Genomic DNA, 15506 nt, shown 5'->3' on the forward strand with positions numbered 1-15506 from the left:
TGCACACACTTCCTGCTTCCAAATAGCACTGATTGGACAAGTGGGAGAGCTCACAGACCATGAAGCAAAGCCAGACAGGTCTTCAGGGTCCCAGAAAGAGGGCCCTAAGGGCCAGATGAGTCAGGAGGATGGGCCCTGGGGTCCTCATATCTCTGAGGGAAGATCAGATGACAGGGCCACATCTGCCAGGGATCCAAATGGCCCCTCCAGAAGATGTAATTGTTCCAGGGCCAGGGTAGAAGCTGGAATGCGTGGAACCTGGCATTTAAGGCCCTCCAAACCTGGCTCCATCAGTCCCCTACAACCTGGCTTCTTTCATGTCTTCTGTTCCCGGTCGTCACCGCCCATTATCCATTCATTCATTCTTTCTTTTGTTCACTCATGTATTAGGTGTCTGTGAAGCATCACCTGTGGCCAGTTCCTAGGATCACAGAGATAGATGTGCCAGGCTTGCCTAGTCAGGAGGGCCTTGGAGCAAGGACATTTTCCTGAGGGCCCAAGGGCACTGGGTGGTCAGACGTGGAATAGGATAAGGTGGCCTGGGGGCAGGGGGATCCTGATTCTTACCTCCTACGCCATTTAGCAGCCACCCTACCTTCTACCCCCTACCTCCTACCTCCCACCCACCCCCACCCAGGCCTGGGTCCAGGTTGGCACAGACTATGTGGGCAACCTCTCCGGCTGGCTCCATTTCATACTGGGTAGGGAGGAGGCAGTGAGACTATCAGCACTGTGTGCTTATGAATGGAAGCATCAGCTTTGGTTGGCACTCTCTGGGTGAGGCTGTGTGTCTCTTGATCCTGCAGACTAGACCCAGGGGATGTGCCAGGCTGTGCCCTCATTCCTGGCCAGCTGAAGGCAGAAGCTCTGCAGGAATGCCTGATGATTGGAGGGCAGGAGGAGAAGCAGGCTTCAAATTGGAGCTGCTCTGGGGTGGGGCTAGCCCTTGTGGAGAAAGGGGAACTGGCCCTCAGCAACAACCTGGCTCTGGAACTTGCATGCTTGATCCCCAGTGTTAGGCCTGTAAGCCATCTAGCCCCCTTGTATACAATACTACATCTCTATTCAGGCCCTCAGACCTAAATAGAGATAGTGGGAAGAAGGCCCCCACTCCACACAGGTGTGTCCAGCCTGCTCCCCACTCTCCAGAACATCCCTACCAGGAAAAGAGAGGCTCAGTTCTACTCCTTTCCCTTCCCCCACTTAGAGACCAACGTGGTCCTGGGCAATTTAATGTTGCTATGACAACCACATACTTTCTTCTTCCCTACTTAGCTGATCGAATCTGAGTTGCAGATGAAATCCTGGTGAATTTTCTGTTTAGAAAACATGCTGTCTTTTGGAGACATCGATGCATCTTCCATCTCCTAAGTGCCTCTGACACCCATTTCTTGTCTTTTGATGGCTGAGGCAGGGGATATGCCCTACATCCTCTGCTGTGTCCCTGGTAGTCCTGACCCTGAGTCCAGAGCCCTCTTGGGTTACAGCCTTCTGCTTGTTAGGAACACACGGAGGACATTCTTACATGCAGCCTCTGAAGTGAGCGGGCCTTATGAGCTTGATAGTATACATTGGAAGCCTCAAACAGTGCAGAGGTCACTCTAGCATGAGGCATAAGTGGCTGAGCACAAGCTCTTTACTCAGAAGGCTTCCTCTGTCCCCTTCAGGAACGTGCTACCCTTAAGGAGTTACCTATGTGTGAACGACTGGGCCCTTGAACCCTGGGACACCCAGCATTGTCTTAACCTTCCTGTGTTCCCTAGTGCTGACCTTAGCCTCCTCTAGCCAGCAATGTAAAAGAGGTGGCTGCAGCACAGAGCTGGGAGAAGTGGGCTCAGACCTCAATCCCCTGGGATGAAGGAGATGAGACACAGAGCAATAGTAAAAAATGGCTCTGTGACAGGTGGAATGCTGTCAGATAGGGCTGCATTAGCATGTTTTTTTTGAGACAGAGCCTCAAGCTGTCCCCCTGGGTAGAGTGCTGTGGCATCACAGCTCACAGCAACCTCCAAGTCCTGGGCTCAAGCGAGTCTCCTGTCTCAGCCTCCCAAGTAGCGGGGACCACAGGCGCCCGCCACAATGCCCAGCTATTTTTTTTTTTTTTTGGTTGCAGCCATCACTGTGGTTCGGCAGGCCTAGGTGTATGTGGCTGGCGCCTTAGCCACTTGAGCCACAGGTGCCGAGCCTGCATTAGCATGTTTAAGGGCAAGAAGACATGGGATGATCAAAGTATGGACCTGGCTGTTGGGCCAAACTGTGGCCAGCCCATTCTTAGATCTGCCTGGGATGGGGACAGAAATGGACATGGGGGGAACTTACTGGAAGGGTGACTCAGGATAGACAGGGAGACCTGCATCTGCCCTCTGCAGTCAGAGTCAGATGGTAAACCCACCAAGCAGTCACATTTTATGTGGCTACTACGTCCCTGGGCAGCAGCACTCTTGGGTAGGGGGTTGGTCCATGACCATAACTGCATCTTCTGATCTAAGCCTGCATTCTGCCCCAATCTTACCACTCTCTGAGCCTCAGTCACTCTGGGGAAAAGGGGAAGGGAGGAAAGCAGGTCTTGGATGGGAGAGTGAGAGTGGTACAGGGGCTGAGGGACCCCAGAGCAATGGCTCCAAGAAAACCTAGAATCCATGCTACCTAAGGGGTTTCGTCATGTTGAGAAGAGCTTTATAGTGTTTGGTCAGAGTTTTATGATTTCATAAGAGAGAGCATAAAGTGCAAATTTAAAAAGCAAATAAAATATAATTATAGCTTGAAGAAAAACAAAGGATCATAGCAGAAAGAAAATTGAATACTACTTGGTTTAGCAGAAAACAATGTTTACATGGATTTTAAACATGTAAATAATGAACATCAACTTATCCCAAATCATGATATTGAAAGGATGGGGAGGGAGTGTGTGGTCAGGTGGCTACCAAAGCCCATTAGAAATACACAGGGAAACAGAAAAAGAAATAACCAAGAGAACTGAAAGAAACAGGCCAAGAAGAGGGGGGCTGGTGTCTCTGTATTATCAGCCTAGCAGTACTGTTTAATTTTTTTAAACTAAGTATTATACATGTAATATTTTGATCAAAAGAAAAATTAAAAATAAAAGCATGTAGGATTTAGATAGCATTCTGAGGCCTAAGTCACAGAAATTGCCCAAGGTCACAGAGTAAGGAAACAAGGGACAAGTGAGCTGGAACCCACACTTGGGCCTGGCTATGCCAGAGCTCATAGCAGGAATGAGCTTGGAGTAACCTTGTCAAAACCTTGGGCTCCAACCATGGCCTAAGCAGTCCAAAAAGCCTCCTCAAGCACCCACAAAGACTACAAAACAAGTGTCCAGCCCAAAGGACTGTAACCCATGCCCATAGACAAGGAAACATGGCCCTTGAGAAAGCACCTTCCAAAGCCTCTTGCCATGCCACCCTCAGTAAGGAGCAAGCATGCCTGGCATAGACCCTGCCTCACCTATGCCACTTCTGTTTATTCATTTGCTCCTTAGTTCTCCAGCCAGCCAGGCTGGTCAGTCAGATTCTCTGAGGGGAAGACTACAGCATCAATGACTTTACTGATACCTGGAGGAATTCCTTCTTGGGAAGCAATTACTTGTGACAGCCACATGCCCTCAGCAGCTGAGCCTGGTGTGCCCATCTGTTAGGGGATGGGAAGGCCATGGAGCCTGGAAGGCCATGTCCTTGTTGCTGGTTTGTGCTCAGCAGGGACACTAAGGTCCACTGCTCCTCCAGGGTTTTCCTGCCCTCTGCAGTAGTAAAGACTGTCATTTGAATGAACAAGTGACAGACTACCATATCCCAGTTAATATTAGCCATTCACCCATGTGAAGGTGCAAAGCCCTTTTCAGGTGGAGAAAAGGCAAAAACCACCCTAGGATCTCAGAAGAGACAAAGGCGGGGTGGCATTGGAATGCAATTCTCGGCAGCTCTCATGATTATCTGGATGGACAGTAGGTCCTTAGGCCCAGTAGGCAGTGGGACTGCCATAAAATGTGGTCTTCCAGCTGCAAAGGCAACCAGGGCCCTGCAGACTTGAGGTGAGTGTTCTTTAGAGGCTGAAAGAAGTGAGGGAGGCCTATAGCCATGGACTGTTGGATATGAGCAGGCCATAGCCATAGCTCTTTAGGGAGGAGCAGAAGGAGGAAGAGGAAGGCCTGATGGCCCCCACTACTCAAATAAAATCACATGCCAAATGTTCACGGCCTCATACCTTCCCAAGGATCAGTACTAGCTCAGGCACATCTAAAGTATCCTGGCCAGCCATGAGTCCTAACCGTGGGCAGAACATGTTTCCCTTCTCAGAAAATGCCTCCTTAGTAGTAGCACTAAAAACAACACCCCCGGGCATCCTGAGTTCTGGCCTGTCTCTTCCCAGCTGCTTTGGGGAGGAGAAAGCCATTTGATCTGAACCTGGCATCCTTCATCCCAGTGCAATGAAGGAGAAATGACAAACAAAAGCAGTGTTCTCCTGCTCAAGGCTGAGAGGCTAACTGGGGAGCAATGGTTGTTTTTGTTGCCTTTTTTTTTTTTTCTTTAGTGGGAGGAGAAAAAACTCAGCAAGTTTCTGGATCAGCCTATAATGAGTGGGTTCAGGTGAGGACACTGGAATTGGTGCATGAGGCCGTGTGGGGATGCAGGAGTGTCCTCGTGGGCCACTGTGGCCCAGGCCTGGGGAAGCTGGGGCCAGTAGAGCTAGTGCTGGGGCCACCCACACACTTGGTAGGGCCCACTCAGGCCTTTCCATTTTCTTCAGAAGCCACCCTCAGCAGCTGACCCTCCCTGGACAAAGCCACATTCTCTCCTATCACCTGGTGCCTTTGTTCTTTCTGCCTTAATCTTAGGCTGCAGGGAAATCTAAACAACCAGCTGAGGCAATTTCTGAAATTGCAGAAAATCATTTAACAAGCTTCTGAACATCCCTTCTTGTCCTGGGGAGACGCTCAGAATGTGCCTGAAAGAAGGCGTTTGCTGGCAGCTGGGGCTTCCCAATCTAAGGAGGCCTCAGACCCACATCTAGATTCCTGGCTCTGTGCAGTCTCTCTGCCTGACATCTTCATCCTTCAAAGCTCCTCCTAGGTCAACTGGGCTACAAAAAGCTTTCGTTTCTTCTTCACCTTCAGGTTTGTCTTCAAAGAAAGAGGAAAGAATTATTTCTACTGAAAGAAAAAAAGACTCTCAACCATATGCCTGCCATGTGGACCGGGGTTGGGTGGACAGGAGGAAACTGTAGGTGGGTGAAACTAACATTTCTGTGCTGTGCAGATTTATAATCCCACTGGCAGGCTGCACTAGACCAGAGCTAGGCATCCCTGCTTAGTGCCTCCCCTATATGCTCTTACTTCTTGCCATACACGCTCATTTTGCCTGTTTTTAGATGAGTGAGCCCATGGCTCAGGGGGAGAAGCACTCTGCTCAAAGATTTATAGCTTGAAGAGAGGAAGCAGGGCAAGGTCCAAGGTCTGCCTCAAGCTCCTCTCTGGACCCCCACCACACCTGCCTTAATTCTCAAAGAAAATAAAAAAATAGATCCAGGTGCAGGAGCTCATGGCTGTAATCTTAGCACTCTGGAAGGCCAAGGCAGGTGGACTGCTTGAGGTCAGGAGTTTAAGACCAGCCTGAGCAAAGCAAGATCCTACCTCTACTTAAAATAGAAAAATTAGCTGGACATTATGGTGGGCGCCTATACTCCCACCTACTTAGGAGGCTGAGGCAGGGTGATTGCTTGAGCCCAGAAGTTCAAAGTTGCTGTGAGCTAGGCTGAGGCCATGGCACTACAGTCTGGGAGACAGACCGAGACTCTGTCTCAAAAAAAAGGAATAGAAAAAGAAAATGGGGGGCAGCACCTGTGGCTCAAGGAGTAGGGTGCTGGCCCCATATGCTGGAGGTAGCAGGTTCAAACCTGGCCCTGGCCCAAAACGGCAACAATAACAAAAAAAAGGAAAAGAAAAAGAAAATTGGGGGTGGTGCCTGTGGCTCAAAGGAGTAGAGCGCCAGCCCCATATACTGGAGGTGGCGGGTTCAAACCTGGCCCTGGCCAAAAACTGCAAAAAAAAAAAAAAAAAAAAAGAAAGAAAATGGGGGAGGAAGAGGAGGAGGATAAGGACAAGGACAGAGCAGGCTGGGCTGGGTAGGGCAGCAACTGGTCCCCGGGCTCGGGAAAAGGGCTGGGCCCTGTGTTTACCAACACAACATGCTCTGTGGTAGCTGCTATCTGTAGTTAATGGGACTAAAGGAAGAGCTGTTAAATCATGAGAGTTTGCAATGCCTTTGTTTCCCCCTCCTTTGCTAGGTCAGCCATAATGGGCCTCTGAGTTGGGTCGATGGGGCTGAGGGTAGAAGACAGCATAGCCTGGAATGGGCATGGAGGTGAGGTGCAGCGTGTCAGAGAGAACTGCCTAGGCATGGGGCCCCAAAGACGAAGGAAGGGTGGATGTGCAAGGAGGGGCAGAGATGATGCCTGAGAAGCCTTGCTATGGCTTGTGGTTTTATTTTTTATTTTTATTTTTTCTTGAGACAGAACCTCAAGCTGTCGCCCTGGGTAGAGTGCCGTAGCATCACAGCTCACAACAACCTCCAACTCCTAGGCTCAAGCTATTCTCCTGCCTCCGCCTCCCAAGTAACAGGGACTACACGTGCCTGCCACAACGCCTGCCTATTTTTTGGTTGCCGCCGTTGTTGTTTGGAGGGCCTGGGCTGAATTTGAACCCACAGCTCAGGTGTATGTGGCTGGCACCTTAGCCACTTGAACCACAGGCGCTGAGCCTGGCTTATGGTTTTAAAGGTGTTTGGAGCTGAATTTGCCTCTTTCACCTCTATCCTACCTTCAACTTCCCTGGACCACACAAAGTAGATTAATGATGGATGAGGAAACCGAGGCAGAGAGAGGCACGATCTCCTGCCCATGGTTCTAAAGCAAGGAAGTGGCCCTGAGAGGCCTAAAGCCAGGTACCTCCCACTCCTTAGTGGTGTTATCCAAGGTCAAGGACACCAACCAGTGGGTCCTAGGGTACAGAGAACTTTCTTTGTAATGCAACATAAAATTTTTAGCAAAATTTATTTCTCCCAAATATATATATGGGTGTGTATATGTGTGTGTGTGTGTGTGTGTGTGTGTGGAGAGAGAGAGAGAGACTGACTCTCTGTCGCCCTGGGTATAGTGCCATGGTGTCATCACTCAAGAGATCCTCTTGCCTCAGCTTCCCAAGTAGCTGGAACTACAAGCACCCACCACTATGCCCAACTTGTTATTCTATTTTGAGTGGAGACGAGAGTCTCCCTCTTGCTCAGGCTAGTCTCGAACCAGTGAGCTCAGGCAATCTACCTGCCTTCTCCCAGTGCTAGGATTATAGGCCTGAGGCACCAGGCATGGCCTACTTTTTCATTCTTATGATACTTGGAAGGATGTTCTCCAAATCCATCCAGGTAAGTACAAAATATATACAGTCTCCAACTTTTCATGGCTGAATAGTATTCCATGGCATACATATGCCATAGTTTATTTGTCCATTCACAGGGTTGATGACAGCCCCCTTGCTTTACAGAGGGAAGAACAGAGCTCAGAGACAAAGAGGAATCTGGAATCAGGCAGTTTTGCCATTTTTTTCTTATATGTGTGGCCCAGGGAAAATCAAGCCACTTCTCTATGCCTCGGTTTCCTCACCTATAACTCATAAATAGATGGGGTGTGTTGTGAAGATTTCACAGCTAACCTGTAAAATGCGTCTTCATACATCCTGGCACATACTCAGTGGTTATAACTGGTGGGGTGAGAAAGACTTGTTCTGGGTCACCTAGTGAGTTAGAGAAGGGCAGCTTGGTGGGATATAACTGAAGGCATGTGTGCACCACGATGTGCCATTTAGATAACTAAATATACAGAAAATGAAACCCTGCTTATAAACTTCAAAAGATAGGCATGGGTGCAAATGGATTTCTCCAGTGATGGTGCAGATGGAAAAAATGCCAAAGGCAGGACACCTCTGGGGTCTTTCCACCCACAGCCTGGCCCATGGACCTATGTTTGCAGGTTTTCTACAGGCAGTGCTGGGAGGAGGCAAAGACCAGTTGCCTGTATGCTTGGGCATGATGCCCACCAGCCCTGCTGGGCAGCCAGAATGCCACATGACTTCACGCAGCACTACAAAAGAAACAAATGCAAGTAGCTCTGTCCCTTCCATTGCCCCCCCCCCCGCAGCCTGACATCTGCACACCTGCAAAAACATTCTCTTGTCCTTAGAGAAACACCACTTAGGGATCTCAGGAGCCATGCAGGGAAGAGCAACTCTAGTTCAGGAACATAAAAATGTACCATACTGACTTGGTTTGTTCATAAAATTGTTGTGCTAATTCCCTAGGGGAAACGAAAAAGGAAAGCTAATTGGCAACATTCTCCAGTTTGGGGGGGGATAAGATGTACATCAGTGTTCTGGCTACAGTGTCTTGATGCTGTGGGTCTGATGAAGGCAAATGAGTGTGTTCTGAGGCTGGGGAGATGAGAGTTTTTAATTACACTTATGAGCAGGACTAAAGCTCTTAAGTCACGTGCTCCCCTCTGAGTTGTCTCATCATTCTCCTGGGAACAGTGGTAGAAAATGAAAGCCTTCTGAGAGGGGGTCCTCTGTCATCCCTCAGCCATCCCTGGTGTCACCTTTCATGATTTTCAGCAGAAAGGGCAAGGAAGTGAGGAGTAGGTAAGCTGGGAACAAAGCCCACAGTGAGTCCTGCTTTTATCTCTGACCCCCTCCCTTCCACCAGACATGGCAGGAATGTGGAAGTGGAAGTCACACAACGTGGAAGTTGCACATTGTTAGTTCCACGTAACTGGAAAGTGTGTCAGGATCTCCCAGACATGAACCAGAAACATGCTGCTCAGATGTCACCCCCAATATGACAAATGCAGTCATGTCTTAATTAGTCACTGCTCACTGAGTGCCCTGGCAGTGCCCAAGCCCTTTTCAAGGTGCCAACCTGTAATGGGGTGGTGCAGATGACATTAGAGGTGAGAAGCTGGTAGGAAGGAAGAATAGGAGCTGCCAATTTTTCAGGTCCCTTTCCCATTGAGTAAACCCTGGTGGCCTCTGCCAAACCCATTTGTCAGACAAGGGCAACATTATGACAGTAGGGTCAACAGGGTCATAGCTTTGGGACACACACATTTACTGGAACAAGGGAGGAAATGTGACAAAGAAATGATGATCTGAAAGATACCTTCACAAGGTAGCTGTTAGGTCAGGGCCCTTCCTGTGGAGGCAGAAGGGACACTCTGCCAGCCCCCACCCAGCAGTAATTGCTGATCAGGCCACAGGGCCACATGACCCCAGGGCAGCCCCAATACTGGCTAACTTATGACCTATGGCCTACAGAGCTGCCTTGTACAGATGAGCTGAGCCAATACCATTCGTCCTTCAGGGGCTTCACCCTCAGAAGCAATGGGGGCAGAGGAGTGGTAGAAGGTGAGAGACCAACTGCCTCATCAACTGGAAACCTAGGGCTCCACCCCAGGGCAGCACCTGGCTCTGGGCCCTCCTCTCACTGCCCACCAGCCTGCTCACTCCCTGTTGTCTGGGCCCCAGGAGAGATGCGGATCTCCCTAGCATGAGGCCAGGGGGAGCAGAGAGAGCCAAGAGCTTCTCGAGTACTCAGCCCCCCAACCTCACAGCGAGGTTGCTTCAGTGGCACTTCCTTCCCTGTCCCCTAAGTGCCCAGGGCCCTCTGTTCATTTGGCCTCACAGGTACAACACTAGGGCCCTTCAATTTTTCAGGCCCCTCAGAAACAACTGAGACAGAAATAAAGTTTACTGGCTCCAAGCATAAAGCTTCAAAACAGATTTTTCAGTGTCCACAGAACATGCCAGCATGTCAGCCAACCACAACTCTTATATTCTCATATACTCACCACGTTCAATGAGGGATATGGTATATTGCAACAGGTTTGACAAGCTCAGGGTGAGGTCTCCAAAAGAGAGCATGCCAGAGTGTGTAGAGGTTGGGACAGAGTTCTGGGGGCACTTATTCTGCTAAGGACCTGTTTACATAAAAGGAAAGACCTAAACCCCTATGTCTCCCCTCTACCACTTTCTATTGAAGCCACATTCCCCAAGAAGGATGAAGAAGTCAACTCACAATCAATCAACTGCATTGCAGGACATAGGCAAACAGCAATACCTGCTAATTCTCCTGCAGGACAATTAAGAAGTATTGGTAAGTCTTTCTTCATTAGGCCCATAAAGGAAGGTAAACTACATTAAGAGCCCATTTTCCCAGTTGTGCTCTGATGTACCTAGACAGTTCTGGTTAAAAATGAATAACACTAAATAGTGGGACTGATTGTGCCAAGCTAATTGGGGACTGACTGATAATGTGAATCAGTAAGTCCTACCTCCCCTCAAATTCCTCAAATAAAACACCTTCTCCTGCTACGTTGACAGTTAATTAGCAAATGAAACATTTATAACATTAAGGGTTAATTCACCTGGGTACAGTAAATAATAGCAAAACAAATCATTTTTCATCTGTGTCTGATTGACTCAGAAGTCACAAGGGTACGTGTGAATCTTTCTAAATGTAGAATATAAATGTCTTAACACAATAACTAAGAAAATGACATGAAGGCTATGTTAACCAGTTTGATGAGAATATTTCAAATTGTATATAAAAGAAAGCACACTGTACCACATGACAGTATTAATGTACACAGCTATGATTTAATAAAAATAAAAAATAAAAAATAAATGCGTAAGTCTCAGCTAATTCCTGGACACTCACGGAATATTGAGCAAATAAGAGCCATATTTTGTACTTGCTGTTTCCAGTTCTATTTCACTGTCACTGAGAAATTTCTAGGAGATCCCTAATACTTGCGTCTCACTCATGACCATTCCAAATCTGATCTTCTCTGACAAGATCCACAGACCGCCTTGCCTTCTAGAACTCTCCCTCAGGGCCACTGAGAACCTTCTGCAAGCAACTTCTTGGGCTTGTGGGTCAGCTCCCAAAAGTTCTCCAAACTAAGCTTCTGGAAGGATCTCTCCTCACTAGCAAGCCCCATGCACACCTGTCTCACTCTGCCATCAATGCTACAGGCTCACCCCCTCTCTGACCCCCAAAGAGCAGAGGTTTGTAAGTATATGAAGGGTCTTCCCTGCTTGGATTCTTTTTTTTTAGACAGAGTCTTACTTTGTCATCCTCGGTAGAGTACCATGATGTCATAGCTCACAATAACCTCAAACTCTTGATTCTCTTGGCTCAGCTTCCCAAGTAAGCTGGGACTACAGGTGCCTGCCACAGGGCCTGGCTATTTTTAGAGATGGGTTCTTGCTCTTGCTCAGGCTGGTCTGAACCTGTGAGCTCAGGGCAATCCACCGCCTTGGTCTCCCAGAGTGCTAGCATTATAGGTATGAGCCACCACACCCGGCCCCTGCTTGGATTCTCTTTAGTCCCCACTCCAGGTAGGTAGCATTTTCAGGCATGGCTCTTACAAGGCTGATTTCCCCCAGTGGAACTGAACTCCATCCATCCCAGTGGCCACACTCAGAGCCCCTTATAGGCAAAACACCTATATGCCTCTGGCCAAAAAAGCCGCTTAAGAGAGAGCAGTGAAAAGACTTTGTGCAGGCATACTTAAGAAACTGAGGCCGAATCCCATGTGGCCAGGTTAGTTGTGGGCCTAACATGACCAAGGCTTTGGCTAGAATAGCATTTCCAGACTGCATTAAGGAATTAAGGTTGACTTTATAAGGCCTATGAGAAAGCCCTTTGGAAAACTGGCCAGATACCCATCAGTAACCTTTCCTGATCTGTGGTAAGTGACGAAGGTCACTTACTGACGGGTCTGGGAATGGAGTAACCTTTCCAGATCTGTGGTAAGTGACGAAGGTCGCTTACTGATGGGTCTGGGAATGGAGTAACCTTTCCTGATCTGTGGTAAGTGATGAAGGTCGCTTACTGACGGTCTGGGTTCCTGATCTGTGGTAAGTGACAATCGCTTGCTGACAGGTCTGGGAATGGTAATGTCATACAGGTATCTAATGGCAAAGATGAAACTTGGGCTCATGAAAGGCTTTTGAGAAGTCCAGCCTGAGAATTCCCTATAAAAGGCTCCAGCAAAAACCCCCCTGACTTATGGCCTACATGGGAGCAGAGGTTTGCATACAAATTCCTGTATGCCCAAGAAGTTTCTCTATGCTTTGCTTAAAGATTCAAAGTAACTGCCTCCAAATGGCATGGTCAGTAAAACAGACATTCAAATCGTCTCTTTCCCCCATAGCCTCAGACTTCATCAGATAAGATCAAAGAAAGTAATAACTGACAACATGTTCTTCATTAAGTTATGTTAAACCGGGTTATATTGAAAGGATTATGCTTAAAGGTGTATGTCGGGTGGATTATCAGATTACCAGGGCAGATTACCAGGGAGGAGCTACTTACAGGGAGGGTGGTCATAAGCTGTTTAAATGGTTCAATGAGGCCATTGCTGCATTGTGCTCATGTACAAAATTCCCTATATAAGCCAACTGCAAATAAAGAAGCTCACCATTTTGCCTGATGAGCAGATGGTCACCTTTATTTAAAACACAATTTCAATAAGTGTGCTTATTCTTCGCGATGTCGCTTTTCCATGAGACCCTTACGGCAACAGCCCCTACCCTTCTTGGCCTGCCCAGCCTCTCAGCTGAGTCCTTTCTTCAACATTAAAAGCTGCTCAGGATTGAATTCTTTTTTTTTTTTTTTTTGAGACATAGCCTCAAGCTGTCCCCCTGGGTAGACTGCTATGGCATCACAGCTCACAGCAACCTCCAACTCCTGGGCTCAAGTGAGTCTCCTGCCTCAGCCTCCCAAGTAGCTGGGACCACAGGCACTGCCACAATGCCCGGCCATTTTTTTTGGTTGCAGCCATCATTGTTGCTTGGCGGGCCCGGGCTGGGGATTCGAACCCACCACCTTAGGTGTATGTGGCTGGCGCCTTAGCCACTTGAGCCACAGGCACCGAGCCAGGAGTGAATTCTTGATGGGGTTATTTTACATCTTGATGTAAATGAGTCCCTGAGTCCCTCTCTGTGGGATCTGAATTTCCAGTCTACTGCCTAATTCTGGAATAACAGCCTTTAAATCAAGTGAAAGGAAATTCTATGACCTGAGGAAGATACATGGGTGAAGGGGCTATCCCAGACCCTTTAAAAGCACTTGCCCTGCTCTTCCCTGAAGCTAGCTAGTCCTGACCTGTGAAGGAATGGCTGTTTAATTTAAAAAATGAGGCTGATGGGACTGGTCATGTTGGCTCACTCCTGTAATCCCAAGACTTTGGGAGGCTGAGGCAGAACTGCTCACTGAAAATACAGTGAGCTACAATATCGTACCACTAACACTGCAGCCTGAGCAAATAAGTGAGACTGTGTCTCTTAAAAAACACAAAAACAAAACTAGGACCAGGCCAGACTGAGAAGTTAAGAGAGAGAAAAATCCAATAAATGATGTGAAACACTGCTTGGGTGGGAAGGGAAGAGGTGCAAGGGAGACGCCAGGTCCTTCAGTTGCAGGCATGGGAGGCTCTGCGGCACAGGCCAGGACACAGCCCTTCCTCCAGAGCCAGGAATCTCAGTCCCAGTCCCAATGGCAATGGACCAGGTGGAGCTCTGACAAGGAACACAAATGGTTCACACACTCAGCTGTTTGCACACCTTCCTTATGAAATTTAAGACTTTTCTTTTCCCTTTTGGAGGAGAAGGGGTATAAAAGAAGAATCTTTCCAAAAATATAAAGAAAATAATTTCAATTATTTTTAAACCAGGGGAATGATGCGAAATGAGCAATAGGAATACATGATTAAAGATAAAAGACAGAAGAAGGAAAGCCCTGCTTGGAGTAGGTTGTGAAGTGCCTGGGAGCAGGGCGGGGCATGCCCTCTGCCATGGGTAAGTGGCACAGCAGTGTCCACTCACCGAGACCCCGGGCCAAGTCTGAAGGGACCGACATCTATGAGTAGCTGGAGGAGCACAGAAAGTCAGCAATGCTGTTATTTTCACCACCACAGGCTTCTTTCTTTCATAAAATGATCATAAACATAAATATGATAAAACATAAACATGATGTCATAAAACATCATAAAATGATGTGCCCTACAGACTTGTTTCCATGCAGCGTAGCCTCACTTTACTTAAGTAGTACTTAAAGTCAAAAGTGTGACTCCCCTACAAAGTCCTTCTTGGGTAAATTGAGGCAGCCTGGCCTCATGTATGCAAGCACCCTGAGGTAACAGGAGTAGCTCTAGGGGTCAGCAGGGAAAAGTACCAGAGGCCTGTTTGGGGCCAAATAAACTTTAGGGAGGCAGCCAGGGGCAAAGAACAGCAGAGGATCTGCCACCAATGTGTTGACAGCCCAGCAGGCAGGTATTAGTAATGGGAAAACATGTGGCCATGGGCACTATAGGACATGGGAAGGAGCCCTGGGCTGCCATCTCGGCTAGCTATCTTTTAAGAGGAGCTGGCCCTGACAGCAGCCCTAGCAGACAGCAGGGCCAAGAAGACAGAATGAGCACGACCCCGAGATCCTCCTCCCAAAGACCGTGGAAGTCATAGGGCAAGGGCAGCAGCTCTGTTCCTGCAGGCATATGCATGACTAGTGTTGCACCTGCTGCTGAGGACAATGGGGCATACCACCCTTGGTGGCATAATGGTCATGTGGGCTTGCCAGAAAAGCCGAGTCCAGAGATATGGACTCTGAAGGTCTGAAGTGGGTTCTAAAAAGCCACATTTTGGACCTGCAATCCAGGTGATTCTGAGGCAGGTAATACGAGGACCTGGTGGGCATGAGGGAGGTTGGGGGGTGATTGGGTTCTGGGGAAGAAGTCAGCAGCAGTAGAGAAGCTTGTGAGGACTGAAGGCCAATTTTTGTGCAGCTGGGGGACAAAGAAAATGCAGAAAATTGGGAGAGCGGAAGAGCTGCCTTCTTTGTGTGCTGCCCACCTGACCCCATGGGACAAGCCATTTTTCTAAGTTAGCCTGATGCTGCCCTATAAAAGTATGACTGAGGCCACACTTTTGGAGGACGTTGATTGTTCAGGACACCTTGCATTTAGCTACTTTCCCCCAACTAGTGAAAGCATTCTCCCTCTGAGTAGATAAAAATGTGCCAGGGTGACCAGCCCCCAGCCTCGGGGTACTGGTGGGTCTTAGTCCTTGACCCTTGGGCAACTGGATTTAAACATATGCATTTTAATGCATGATATGAGTTGTCCTGGATCTCTCTCTGGGAAAGTTTGGGGATATTCTCCAGAGGATTATTAACTATTAATATCCAAGGTACAGAGTTTGTGTACGGAGCTCCAAAGGGCACTCATATCCAGAAGGAATTAATACATTAATGAAAAAAGAAAGACACTTTACCACACTGCAACAATGCTTGATGATCTCACGTCCAGGGTGTGAGGTGCAGAGAGTCTGGGCTCACTTTGCAGCTTGGAGGGCCAGACGCCTAGCCTGCTACTCTTGTCCTGAAGCT

The sequence above is a fragment of the Otolemur garnettii genome, unplaced genomic scaffold, assembly GCF_000181295.1.
Source record: "Otolemur garnettii isolate 467f Iridium unplaced genomic scaffold, OtoGar3 scaffold00032, whole genome shotgun sequence".
Classification (NCBI taxonomy): Eukaryota; Metazoa; Chordata; class Mammalia; order Primates; family Galagidae; genus Otolemur; species Otolemur garnettii.